The 12,186-nt window shown below is 36.0% G+C and overlaps 1 non-coding gene across 1 annotated transcript; it reads right to left on the reverse strand.

The window, feature by feature from the left end:
* Window positions 1–661: 661 nt before the first annotated feature.
* Window positions 662–822, reverse strand: LOC138902157 (U1 spliceosomal RNA). The gene has a single exon (XR_011412482.1). It is a non-coding gene; the product is annotated as a U1 spliceosomal RNA (small nuclear RNA).
* Between the last annotated feature and the right edge of the window lie 11,364 nt (window positions 823–12,186).

The following is a 12,186-nucleotide window of genomic DNA, read 5'->3' on the forward strand; positions in this document are numbered from 1 at the left end:
GTTGAAATTTGAAGCTCCATTCCTCCATTTTGTAAAATCTGAAGCTCCAATTCTAATTTTTTTCTTTCTCCGGACCATGAAAATGATAAAAAGTTGTATATTGTCATTGTGGAGTTGAAGCTAAGTTTTGCATCACTTGGACCAAACAAAGCTCAATCAAAACGAGATTAACATATAATATAAGGGGAAAAAATGGATGAGTGATTTATGATCGATTTTGGAAGGGATCCAAATTTGTTGGGTTATGGTTTTCACGCGACATGTAAGACCATCCATTGGTCATTTGATGACTGGATGGACACGTATGGTCTCTTGTCAATTGTGTTTATTAGTTGCGGGAAAAATGAGTTTGAGTGTTTAAAAGAAAAAGTAAAATGTTTATGTATCGACTTTTAAATACCCAACAAGTTTAAGTGGGCAGAAACCATTTGGCGAAAACAAAATAACAACAATATAAAATATTAGGAAAGAGAATAATTTTAGATAAAATTTCATTTACCATATTGTATTAGATGTAATTGGAAGATCCTAGTCTCCAAATAACAAAGGATATAACACTTATGCAATAACGCTCTCCTGGGATTTCAGTAGCGACAAGAGTTTGCTTTGCCGACCTTAAACTGAAACTGGGACGGACCACAAAGTTTGAACTAAGGATTGGATAGGGGCCGCGCGAACGCAGGCCCCCACTACCACAAATTATGACGTAGGCTCGACCACTTGGGCCGACCTTAGGCTAGCACCCCTCCAAAGTGCAATGGAGGTCACAAGCCTAGGCCATGAGTCTTTTTGATCGCCCATTGACCCCGTCCAGGTAAGTATGTTATTTTGTCAGACCAGCTCATATTTTATTCTACAGCATTTGTTCATTCTCTGTTTGTATTGGCCGGTGTGGGATTAATCAACTAATGAAGAAAGAGAAAACACTCTCTTTACATTTACAAGATCTTTTTTCTAAGTATGTCTTCTCAACCCTTAAATGTGTTCCTTTTTTATGAAATACATAATATTACAACGTGAAGAAAAATAACATCATAATGTATTATTGTATTCTCTATAAAATTTGAGACACAATAGTGCTTTTATCTTGTAGTAACGGGACTCCAGAAAGTAATACAAAAAGAAACCATAACTTTAAAATATTTCCCTTTTGTGCTTTAGGTTGTTTTCATAAATAGACAGTTTCTCATTTGGCTAGAAAAGTGCACAATGGCACCAATAAAATTCTGAAGTTCAAACTTTCAAGTAGAGAATTCCCAGAGAAGTACTAATCAGAAATGCGGATCATAGTTTGAGCTAGCTTTTGAGGTTGAGATAAGTCGAAGGATTGGACGAGGGGATATTTTTCAATATGAGAAGTGATCTTGCTTACAATCCATGTCCCTCTTATAGTAGAGGGATTCTACTTTTTATACAATAAAAATACGTAGTGGAGAGCCATAATGTATTGTCTTTTCCTCGATTTCTGCCAAGATTCTCTCCCATAGTGCGGTTGCAACGGCCCTAGTCTGCGAGCTCGATACTGGCTCGAGCTCGGCATTGGATCGAGCCCTCAACCTTGGTCCGAGCTCGATTCTGACTTGGGGTCTCGGTATTCGGGGTGAGTGTTGGTCGGTCCATGCATCTTCGATAATCTCTGTTTTACCTTGTAGTTCGATTTGGATATGAGCTCGATAATGATATCAAGCTTGTCATTGATCGGTCTTAGAGCTCGAAGCTCGCCACCCTTACTTCGGACCTTGACCGAGCTTGTCATGCAGATATCCTTTAATCGAAATATTATCATCTCGACCAGTCCGTACGACTGGCTCAAATCGATTTTGACCGTACATAATGAGCTTTTTTTAATCACCTGAGTTATTAGTATCCGCAATCTGATGTTTTATTTGGTTGTTGAAGAGTAGTAGTTGAATCTTGAACATGAAATATATTTTTTTTTGGTAAATAAAATATTTTTATAAACCAACTAGAAGTATTACATAAAAAAAAAAAAAAACCTGCATACTATAAATATTTATTGAAATTGGTTTAGTTAAGCTTAAAAAAAATTGACTATGGTTCAAGTGAGATATTTGGCTCGAAAAGACATGCTTCTTTCCTTTTATATTTGGTTTTACTGCATGTACTGGAAAAACCTAAGAACATACCAATAATTAACAATCCTTTGGACGGGATCAAGCCGTAGAAGTTCGGTTAGTGCTTTGTACATACTACAGACCAGTAACGGGATCACCCGTTTGTTTTAAAATCCCAGATCGAGGAAATTGACTCTATTTTTATGGTCTGCAAACACAGAAGACCGGGTAAGGAATTCTGTTAACACGGGAGAAGGTGTGAGGTACTCCCGAGTTCCGTGATTTTAGCACGGTCGCTTAACAATTACACTTAGCTCGATTATCTGATTATTACATATTTTGAACCTATGTGCATTTTATTCCTTTTGCCACTTTTAATATTTATGGAATTTATTTAAACAAGTCACAATGTCGCGCACTCGTTTGTTTTTTGTACACATTGTGAATCGCGCCACGTGAAATGCACCCGTAAATTACAACATGTTTGTTTTTATTATTATTTGAAGTTCTGGTCGAGTCACGTGAAACGCACACTCGAATTGGGATTTACGTATCACGACCATGCTACGGGAACCGTACCCATAATCACGATGATTTATTATTAATCGCGCCTAAAGCAAGCTACGATGTTCATGAGTTATTCATTTGCTAAAGTTTAAGACTATTTGGGAATGTCCAAGAATTATAGAATCCTTTATGCACATGATTACTGGCGAAATGACTTATCTAACGAACTCTCTTTCATTTTTTTTATTATTGATTAATAATTAATAGAAGAGCAGAGATGTTATTAATTGAATAAAAATCAAGCAATTAAATATCAAAAACAGAAGGCTGTCCATTCGAGACCCAAAGCAAATTCACGGACAAGTCATATGGCCATTAGCAATTAATTCTAAACTTAATCAAACTGAACATAATACTTATTAGTTGCATAATTTAATTCCAACCCTCCAAACATCAAAATATGCAAATCAAAAGACCATGCACACAAATAAAGCATTTAACAAAGAATACATGATATCACTAGTAATGTTGAAGCAATAAGGAAAAAGAAAACAAACCTTTTATTAGCTTTCAAAGTATACAAAGAAAGGCACGTTGAAGAAGCTAACAACGAACAGACCCGCTAATAATAGACCACATCGGAACCTCGAAACTCGCCGGGAAAAGCTTGTCGGAAAATTCAACTCGAACCCGACCAAAACGCTGTTGTTTTGTGAGGAAAGAGGGTTGTTTTCTAGCTGTTTTTCAGCTGAATTTGGAGCTTCATTGGACTGGTTTTACTAGTGGTCTGAGGCTGGTTTCTATGGCTAAAACAGTGAGGGTTAGGACGAGAGGCAAACAGTGTAGTGACGAAGGGAAATGCTCGTCGGCAAACTGGTGGTCAGCTCCAGCAGCGGCGATGGCAGCTAAAAGCGAGAAGTGTGCGAGAAAAAAAAATAAAAATGGAAAGAGCAGTGGGAGGAGGGGTGAGCAGCGGGGCTGGCACAGTTGCCGGTATTTTTCGGCTACTCGTCGGCGATGGAGATCAAGAAGGGTGGTCGGCTTTTCCTTTTTCTCTTTCCTAAAATCGATCCCCTCTATATCTCTCGTGCTCTCTCTATCTTCTCCTTTTTTAGCCCCCAGCTCTTTTTGTTTCTCTATCTATCCACACTCTATTTCTGTTTGTTTCCCCACCCCTGCTTTCCCCGTTCTTTTTCCTCTATGCGGTCAATGTCTGTTTTTTTATAATGTGGGGTGAATATATGGGGATAAAATAAAGGAATGTGGATAGAATATTCTTCCAAAAACCTGAAATGGCCAAAACGCCAGCCTGCCCATGTGATGCCATGAGAATTTTGGATAAAAAGGAATCAAACTTTGTTATGAAACTTTGTCATTTTGTGCTGAGATGGCATAATCTCATTTGCTCACTTTTTGTTTTTTTGGCTGATTTTCTTTTCTTGATAATAACTAAAAGAAAAACAAAACATACTCCTACTAAACTAAAAATAGCAAGGTAAAATTACTACATACTCAATATCTTATTTATTAAAGCATCTAACTTAGAAATTAAATTAATATAGACGTAAAACATAATAATAATTTTTTTTTAAAACCTTTTTTTTTTCTTTACAAATGAAGATAAAACTTATACTAAAAATGTGACTCTTTTATTTTATTTTATTATTGTTTTCAATTTTCTTAAGTAATATAAATAAAAGGAAAAATAAGAGTTAAAATATGTAGATTAAACTTAAAATATATTTACATACTAAAAAGTGATGAAAAATTCAAATATAGTCAAAAATTAGGTGCTCACAACTGCCCCTCTTTGCTTGAAAACATGAAGAGTTTTCAGGCAAAGACAAAGTGAGCCGTGTGACTAATTTTTGACCATAACGTTATTCAAAAGAGGAAGAAAATAAAAGGAAAAGGTACAACCGAGTCCTGGTTTTGGACAGCCTACATATCCCGGGTTATAAGAGAATCAGGTCGCGTGTAGTTCAAGAGGTGAATGAAGTGATGGAGTGTGTGGAGAGGATGAGAGAGTCAAGTTAGGTATCGTTCCGTCGAGGTTCCGGTCCGCGGTCCTGTTATTACATCAAAATCAAAAATGAAAAAGACTAACTAAGCCTGTCAGCTATGAGTTACAAGATTCCCATCTATAAGTCTTCTGAAGCTTGATCTTGAGTCTTGAATGGTTCTTCATGTAGACTTTTGATTTGAACCTTGATGCTTGCTAGTTGCAGGTGCAGATTCATCTTCTTCAGCTTCTTCGGATCAAGACCGGACATGCAGTGCTCGTGACTTCAGCCATGTCTTGAGAAGTTCACATCTTTCATCGGCTTCTGCATTTTGGATTCACTTCTCTTCTTTTCTTTTCTTTTCTTTTATTCTGGATTGAGACTTCTTCCTTTGGTCATCTCGGACTGTCGACTCGTATTCTTGAGGCGAGCTTCTGCTACTTCTAACTTGAATTGAATTCTGAAATGACTTCTCTCGTTCTTCAGGTGGGCGCCTGCAACTGACTTAAAACTGAAATGAATTCCCTCGTTCTCCATGTGGGTGCCTGATACTGACTTGAACTTGAAATGAATTCCCCCATTCTCCAGGTGGGTGCCTGCGACTGACTTGAACTTAAAATAAATTCCCTCATTCTCTAGGTGGGCACCTGCGACTGACTTTAACTTGAAATGAATTCCCTCGTTCTCCTGGTGGGTACCTGCTGCCTTAAAACTTAAAATAAATTCCCTCATTCTCCAGGTGGGCGCCTGATGACTTAAAACTTTAAATGAATTCCCTCGTTATCCAGGTGGGCGCCTGATGACTTAAAACTTGAAATGAATTCCCTCGTTCTCCAAGGTGGGCGCCTGATGACTTAAAACTTGAAATGAATTCCCTCGTTCTCCAGGTGGGCGCCTGATGACTTCAAACTTGAAATAAATTCCCTCGTTCTCCAGGTGGGCGCCTGATGACTTAAAACTTGAAATAAATTCCCTCGTTCTCCAGGTGGGCGCTTGATGACTTAAAACTTGAAATAAATTCCCTCGTTCTCCAGGTGGGCGCCTGCTACTGACTTGAACTTGAAATGAATTCCCTCGTTCTTCAGGTGGGCGCCTGCGACTGACTTGAACTTAAAATAAATTTCCTCATTCTCCAGGTGGGTGCCTGCTGATTTAAAACTTGAAATAAATTCTCTCATTCTCTAGGTGGGCGCCTGCTACTGACTTGAACTTGAAATGAATTCCCTCGTTCTCTAGATGGGCGCCTGTGACTCACTTGAACTTAAAATGAATTCCCTCATTCTCCAGGTGGGTGCCTGCTGACTTAAAACTTGAAATAAATTCCCTCGTTCTCCAGATGGGCGCCTGATGTTGACTTAAAACTTGAAATAAATTCCCTCATTCTCCAAATGGGCGCCTGATAACTTAAAACGTGAAATAAATTCCCTCATTCTCCAGGTGGGCGCCTGCTGACTTAAAAACTTGAAATGAATTCCCTCATTTTCCAGGTGGGTTCCTGATGTTGACTTAACACTTGAAATGAATTCCCTCATTCTCCAGGTGGGTGCCTGCCACTACAGCAAAATGGAAACAACAAAAGAAACTTTTTCTGCCCCAATTTACACTAGGAAGATTTATGAGTTATTAGCAGAACTATAAATCACCTATGTTATTGATGAAGGTTGCAATGATGAGAGTAAAATTGAAGACTCGGCTAGGATGTGCGTCTCCTGTGAGTAAAACCAAGAAAATTTCGACTAGCAAATACGTATGCTAACAAAAAAAAAACTGGATGACCTAGACTAGGAAGTGCATTTCCTAGAGGTGAAACATGAATGAACCAAATTAGGAAGTGCGTCTCCTAGGGGTGAAATCTCACTTTAGGAAGTGCGTCACCTAAAAGTATATCCTGAAAGACCTAGACTAGGAAGTGCGTCTCCTAGAGGTGAAACCTTTAATCTAAAATTAGGAAGTGCGTTTCCTAAAGAAATAAAAATCTGAAAAACCCAAACTAGGAAGTGTCTCCTAGATTTGAGATTGAGCTTGCGGAAAACTATAAACTAAGCTCAACTAAACTAAAAACTGACCCTATTCTACAGGCGGGACCCATGATTTCAAGAAAACTAAAGATTGATAACTTAAGAAAACTGAAAATTGACCTTTTTTTTTATAAATCCATACTTCCCTTTTTTTTTAACTTATTATCCTAGGAGAAAATTCATCAGACTAGGTTTTAATCTTAGGAGAAAGATTCATCAGACTAAGATTTCTATCCTAGGAGAAAGTTCATCATACTAGGTTTTCTATCTTAGGAGAAAGATTCATCAGACTAAGACGTTTATCCTAGGAAAAAATTCATCAAACTAGGTTTTCTATCTTAGGAGAAAGATTCATCAGACTAAGATTTTGATCTTAGGAGAAAGTTCATCAGACTAGGTCCCTTTTTGTTATCTTAGGAGAAAGATTCATCAGACTAAGACGTTTATCCTAGGAGAAAATTCATCAGACTAGGTTTTCTATCTTAGGAGAAAGATTCATCAGACTAAGACATTTATCCTAGGAGAAAAATTCATCAGACCAGGTTTTCTTATCTTAGGAGAAAAAATTCATCAGACTAAGATTTTTATTGGGAGAAAATCCATTAGACTAGGACCTTTTACCCTAGGAGGAAAAACGTGAAGAGAAATGGCTACATTTTATGCACACTAGCAAGACAGATAAAGGCAAAGATTTGAGAAACTTACCTTTGTCGGCTCTTCTCTTCTTTTTTCTTTTTCTTTCTTTTCTTCTCTTTTTTTTTTTGAAACCCAAATTCCTTGCACTGCTTTGTTCCTGTTTCAAACAAAGAAAATTTTGTCAGTTTTAAAAGTGGTGGTAGGTTTGCGGCCTTGAGTCTTGGGCAGCTTGGCTTTTGCTCAATCATCTTGAGTCAGTTTCAAGAGATTTTTTGCTTTACATCAACCCTGATCGTTTCACACCCAATACCATTTGTATTTGTGGCTCAATCAGCCTTATCCCAACTGGAGATCTTTGCTTAGGTGACATTTTCTATGTCTTGAATGTCTTTCTGCTTTTTAAGCAATTTGTCTGTGAGAGAGAATCACCAGTTATCTTTGCTTGCACCCAGTAGGTTGACAAGAGTCTTTTGGGAGGGAAGCCTTTGCATGAATCCTCAATGCATGTTGACTGTAAAAACTGAGTGTGCTGGCCAAATTTACTTTGTGCAACTAAAAAGCTGGTAGCAGATTTTAAAATCATTTCTTGCTTGTTTTGACAAGGACTGACTTAGAGTGAAGGACACAATTATGCAAAGAAACAAGTATTAACAAGAAATACCCATGTCGGAAGGACAGAAGGAAGAGTTTTTTTTTCTTTTTATTTTACGGTAACTAACCTTAATGATCATGACATGTATTTTGGACTTAACGGTCTGATCTATCAAATTGATGAAATCTTTTCTTTTACCACTCTTATGACTTTGAAGTCGGGCTTGTTCGTGCCAATCCTTTGCATCAGCTTCACGACTCACTTTCGACTAGTGGTGCCCCGAGAGATTTTCACCAACAAGCCTCTCTCATTTATTTATCTCTTCTTACCGTCGCCTTACAGTGCCCGTGAGGGTTTTCACTAGTAAAACTCTCTTATTTTTCTTCTATTTTTCTTTTTCTTTTGCTTTCTTGTGTGAGCAACTTGACAGTGTTCTATGTCGCGTGACAACCGTTGCTCATTGCATGCTTCTCTTGGTATCCTTGAAGGCATATCGGGAGGTCTTTATTTGGAAGGATTTTGGATAGGGTTGGAAATGAGGGACGTCATGAAGGCTCAAAGTAGACTCAAAGTAAGGGGTTGTAGACTTACAACTCTTGGAATCTACTCTTTCAAAAGTAAAATAAAATCTTTGCCCAAGTTTCAAATATTGGGGATTTTTGGATTTTTTTTCTGAATTTTTTTTTTCTGAATTCTTATTTGGTTGGGCCGAACCGTGTAAGGTAGCCTGCGTATCCTTTTTCTTTTTAAAGAAATCAAGTCTAACGTAGTTCAAACCTCTAACCTAACTTTTTTTTAATCTCTATCTTTTTTTCCATTTCTTTTTTTTCTCTTTTTTTTTTTCAAAACAAGTTGCCCCAATTTTTATTTTCTGGGGAATGAGCTTTTGACTGTTCTTTCTTCTTCTTTTTTTTATTATTTGAACTTTCTAAGAGTTGCCCCAGTTTGTACTCTTAGGACATGGACTTTTCTTTTCATTCATTTTTTTTATTTTATTTTCTTTATTTTTTGGGCTTTTAACTCTAAACTTGATTCCAAAAGAGGGTGGTCAAAGAAAATAACACAGGCTCAAAACGGGTAGAGAGGGGTATAAAGTGTTTAGGTAGCAGAAAAAGGGCCTCCCAGCCTCGAGAACGCCAAACAGAGCATCCTTTCGTGATCACCGCATTGATGAACATGTTGTTTTTTGGGTCTTTTTCAGTGTAAAGCTGTATGAGCAATACTTTCCTTGCAGTTAATGACCCTTGTCAATTTGAGTGACTTTTTTTCGATTTTGTCTTGATGTAGAAGATGCATTTTGCCAATAAACTGATCCATTTCAAGTTAACTGGGATACACCTTCTTTTGAAAAACACTTTCTATCTCTTAGTACTAAACAAACTTTAACCCGTCCGATTATCCTTAAGCCCGATCTTCTCAATGATTCAAAAGGAAGAGATCCTTAACTATTATGAGCATGACTACTTTTGTTCCATGTAAACTTGGCTCATGCTTATTTTTCAAATGTTTCATGTCTCTATTCATCTTCAAAAGTGTCTCTTTCTCAGTTATCCAATTCAAGACTAAATCAATTTTTTAAGATCTGACCAAAAATTCCGCATGCATGTCATATCACTAGAACTAGCGTGAAAAGAACTATGCACAAAAATGAACACAAAATGACTGACTGCTTTTTATTGAATAAAGGATAGCAGGGTCGGATAACACAAAAAGAAGAAGAAAAGAAAATTATATAAGCTACCATGGCTAAAAAAAGAAGGGACTTTCCAGTTGCTAAGCGACATCTTATCCACACATTCGAACATCAGCATTACTACGACATTTAACCGTTTTGATTGCTTTGGATTCAACACTCAAATTTTGACAATCATCCCGAGCAAGCCATGTCCTATTGCTCAAATCTGGTAAAGTCAACCCCACATTTGTCGCCATTTATTTTATTTTTCACCGCCAACTTGCCTATTTGCCTTTCCGTGACCTTGGATCAACAACAATTGTGTTTGTTCCATTGGTTGAGAAGATGCTTTTATTTCTGAAGGATCCTGGACTCGCCATTGCAAACTAACAAACCGACCACTTTTAGCTAGCTTTTTATTTCAAAACAACAAGCATGTTAGAATTAAAACTCTTTATTTTTTCTTTTTCTCTCTTTTCTCTTTTTTTTTGTTTCTTTCCTTTTTTTTTTTTTCATTCGATCGAACCTGATGTGGGTTGCCTACGTATCATGTGGGAACATGAATCAGATCTTGCGTAGTTCGGGAAGATCAGGAATAAAGAAAATAAACTAACTCTTTTTTCTAATTTCTGAAAGAAAGACTTATAAATAAGAAAGAAAATATTTTGGGATTTAGATTTTTTTTTTTAATTTTTGAAAAGAAAGACTTCTAATGAAGAAAGAAAATATTTTTTTTGAGTTTTTTTTTTCGGAATTTCAAAAGAAAAACTTCTAAACAAGAAAGGAAATATTTTTGGATTTTTAGAATTTTATTTTGAAAGAAGTACTTCTAAAGAAAAAAAAAATATTTTTGAATCTTGAATTTTCTTTTCAATTTTCGAAAGAAGAATGAAAATATTTTTGGATTTTGAGAAGAAATTAAAAGGAAAATGTTTTTGTATATATATATATATTCATATATTTAAAAAGTTTGGGTCTAAAAGAAAGACTTTTCAAAGAAGGAAGTAAAGGAAAATATTTTTGGATTTTTTGAAAATTGTGGTCTAAAGGAAAGACTTTCTAAAGAGGAGGTAAAGGAAAATATTTTTGGATTTTTTGAAAATGGTGGGCTGGAACCGATGAGGTTTGCCTATCTTCTCCTTTTTTAGCCCCCAACTCTTTTTCCCACCCCTGCTTTCCCCGTTCTTTTTCCTCTATGCGGTCAATGTCTATTTTTTTTATAATGTGGGGTGAATATATGGGGATAAAATGAAGGAATGTGGATAGAATATTCTTCCAAAAATCTGAAATGGCCAAAACGTGAGCCTGCCCATGTGATGAACCTTTTCTTTTGCATCAGCTGAACTTTCGGAGATGGATAAAGCACCTTTTTTTTAATAACAAATCAACAAAGTGTTTTTAGTACTTTTATGGTTGTCTATATGTGGTTAGTTAATCAATTTGGTCAACACTCAAGAAAACAAAATCACCTGAATTTTCAAAAAGTTCAAATCATTCAAATACAATGACGATGACAAAGGCCAAAATGGTCTCAAGAAGTTTCCAACATACAAACAGAAGGAACATATTTTCTTTTCTTTTTTGGGCTTTATGTAAAGTCTATTGAATTTGGATAAGCTTTGTTGGCACATATTTCAATATATTATCTTTTCTAATAGTTTTTCAATTATGATTTTATTTAATGAGGGGATAGTCGTTCGGTAAACTTTAGACAGAATGATCAACAAGGGTCATGATAGAGTGATAATTACGTGTTCATCCTTAATTAGATATCTCAGATTCGAACCATATATATGAAGTCGCGTATGTTAGTGAGCGTTTTACTCCTAATGTAAAAAATTTCGGCGAATATCCGAATTTAATCGGGTCCCAATACGAATACCAAATATCAAGTGAAAAAAAAAAATTAGACCGATTGATTATGCAAAATATTGTTATGTTGTCATTTAATGGAAATTGAGGACCTTTGCTTTTATTGGCAATATTTAATTAGGCTAGTGAAGTTGCTTTTATCGTTGATTGTTGAAGTACGTGATCATTTCATTTAAAAGATGAAAACATTCTTTATTAGTTAATTATGTTTTTAACCGTTATAATTAAGGTTGGTTTGAGAACTTTGACATTGGAATTGGATTTTTACCTAATTCAATTTCGAAAATTTGAATGCTAGTCCTGGATTTACTCCACTAATTTACTTCATTTTTCTAGTCGATCCATCTATTTTATTTTGTTATTGAACCGATTAACTGTAACTATAAATTATACTTCTCGAACTCATATAAAGAGTAGTCTTTCAATATAAGGCCTCCGCTCATCGTTTGTTAGCAATTCTCAAACAATTATTAAAATTAATGAACTACCCCTCATACAAAAATCTTTTATTGTTATTATTTAAATTAAATTTGATACAACCTCATAATAAAAGCTAAAGTATTAATCTTCACTTAGCTCTAACCTATACTAGCATGTCTAAAATATAGAAAGTTCACTTCCAGAATCCACGGGCGAGGGTCTTTCGAAAACAATCTTTCTACTCTCCGGGTAGGAGAGTAGGAGTAAGGCATGCGTACACTCTACCCTCCTAAGACATAACAGTATGGTTCATCAATTCTCTTCTTGGTATTCATGTTGAAGTCGGTTATATGGTTCTCCTTTCTTCATATAATAAAAAGACATAACA

The sequence above is a fragment of the Nicotiana tomentosiformis genome, chromosome 11, assembly GCF_000390325.3.
Source record: "Nicotiana tomentosiformis chromosome 11, ASM39032v3, whole genome shotgun sequence".
Taxonomy (NCBI): Eukaryota; Viridiplantae; Streptophyta; class Magnoliopsida; order Solanales; family Solanaceae; genus Nicotiana; species Nicotiana tomentosiformis.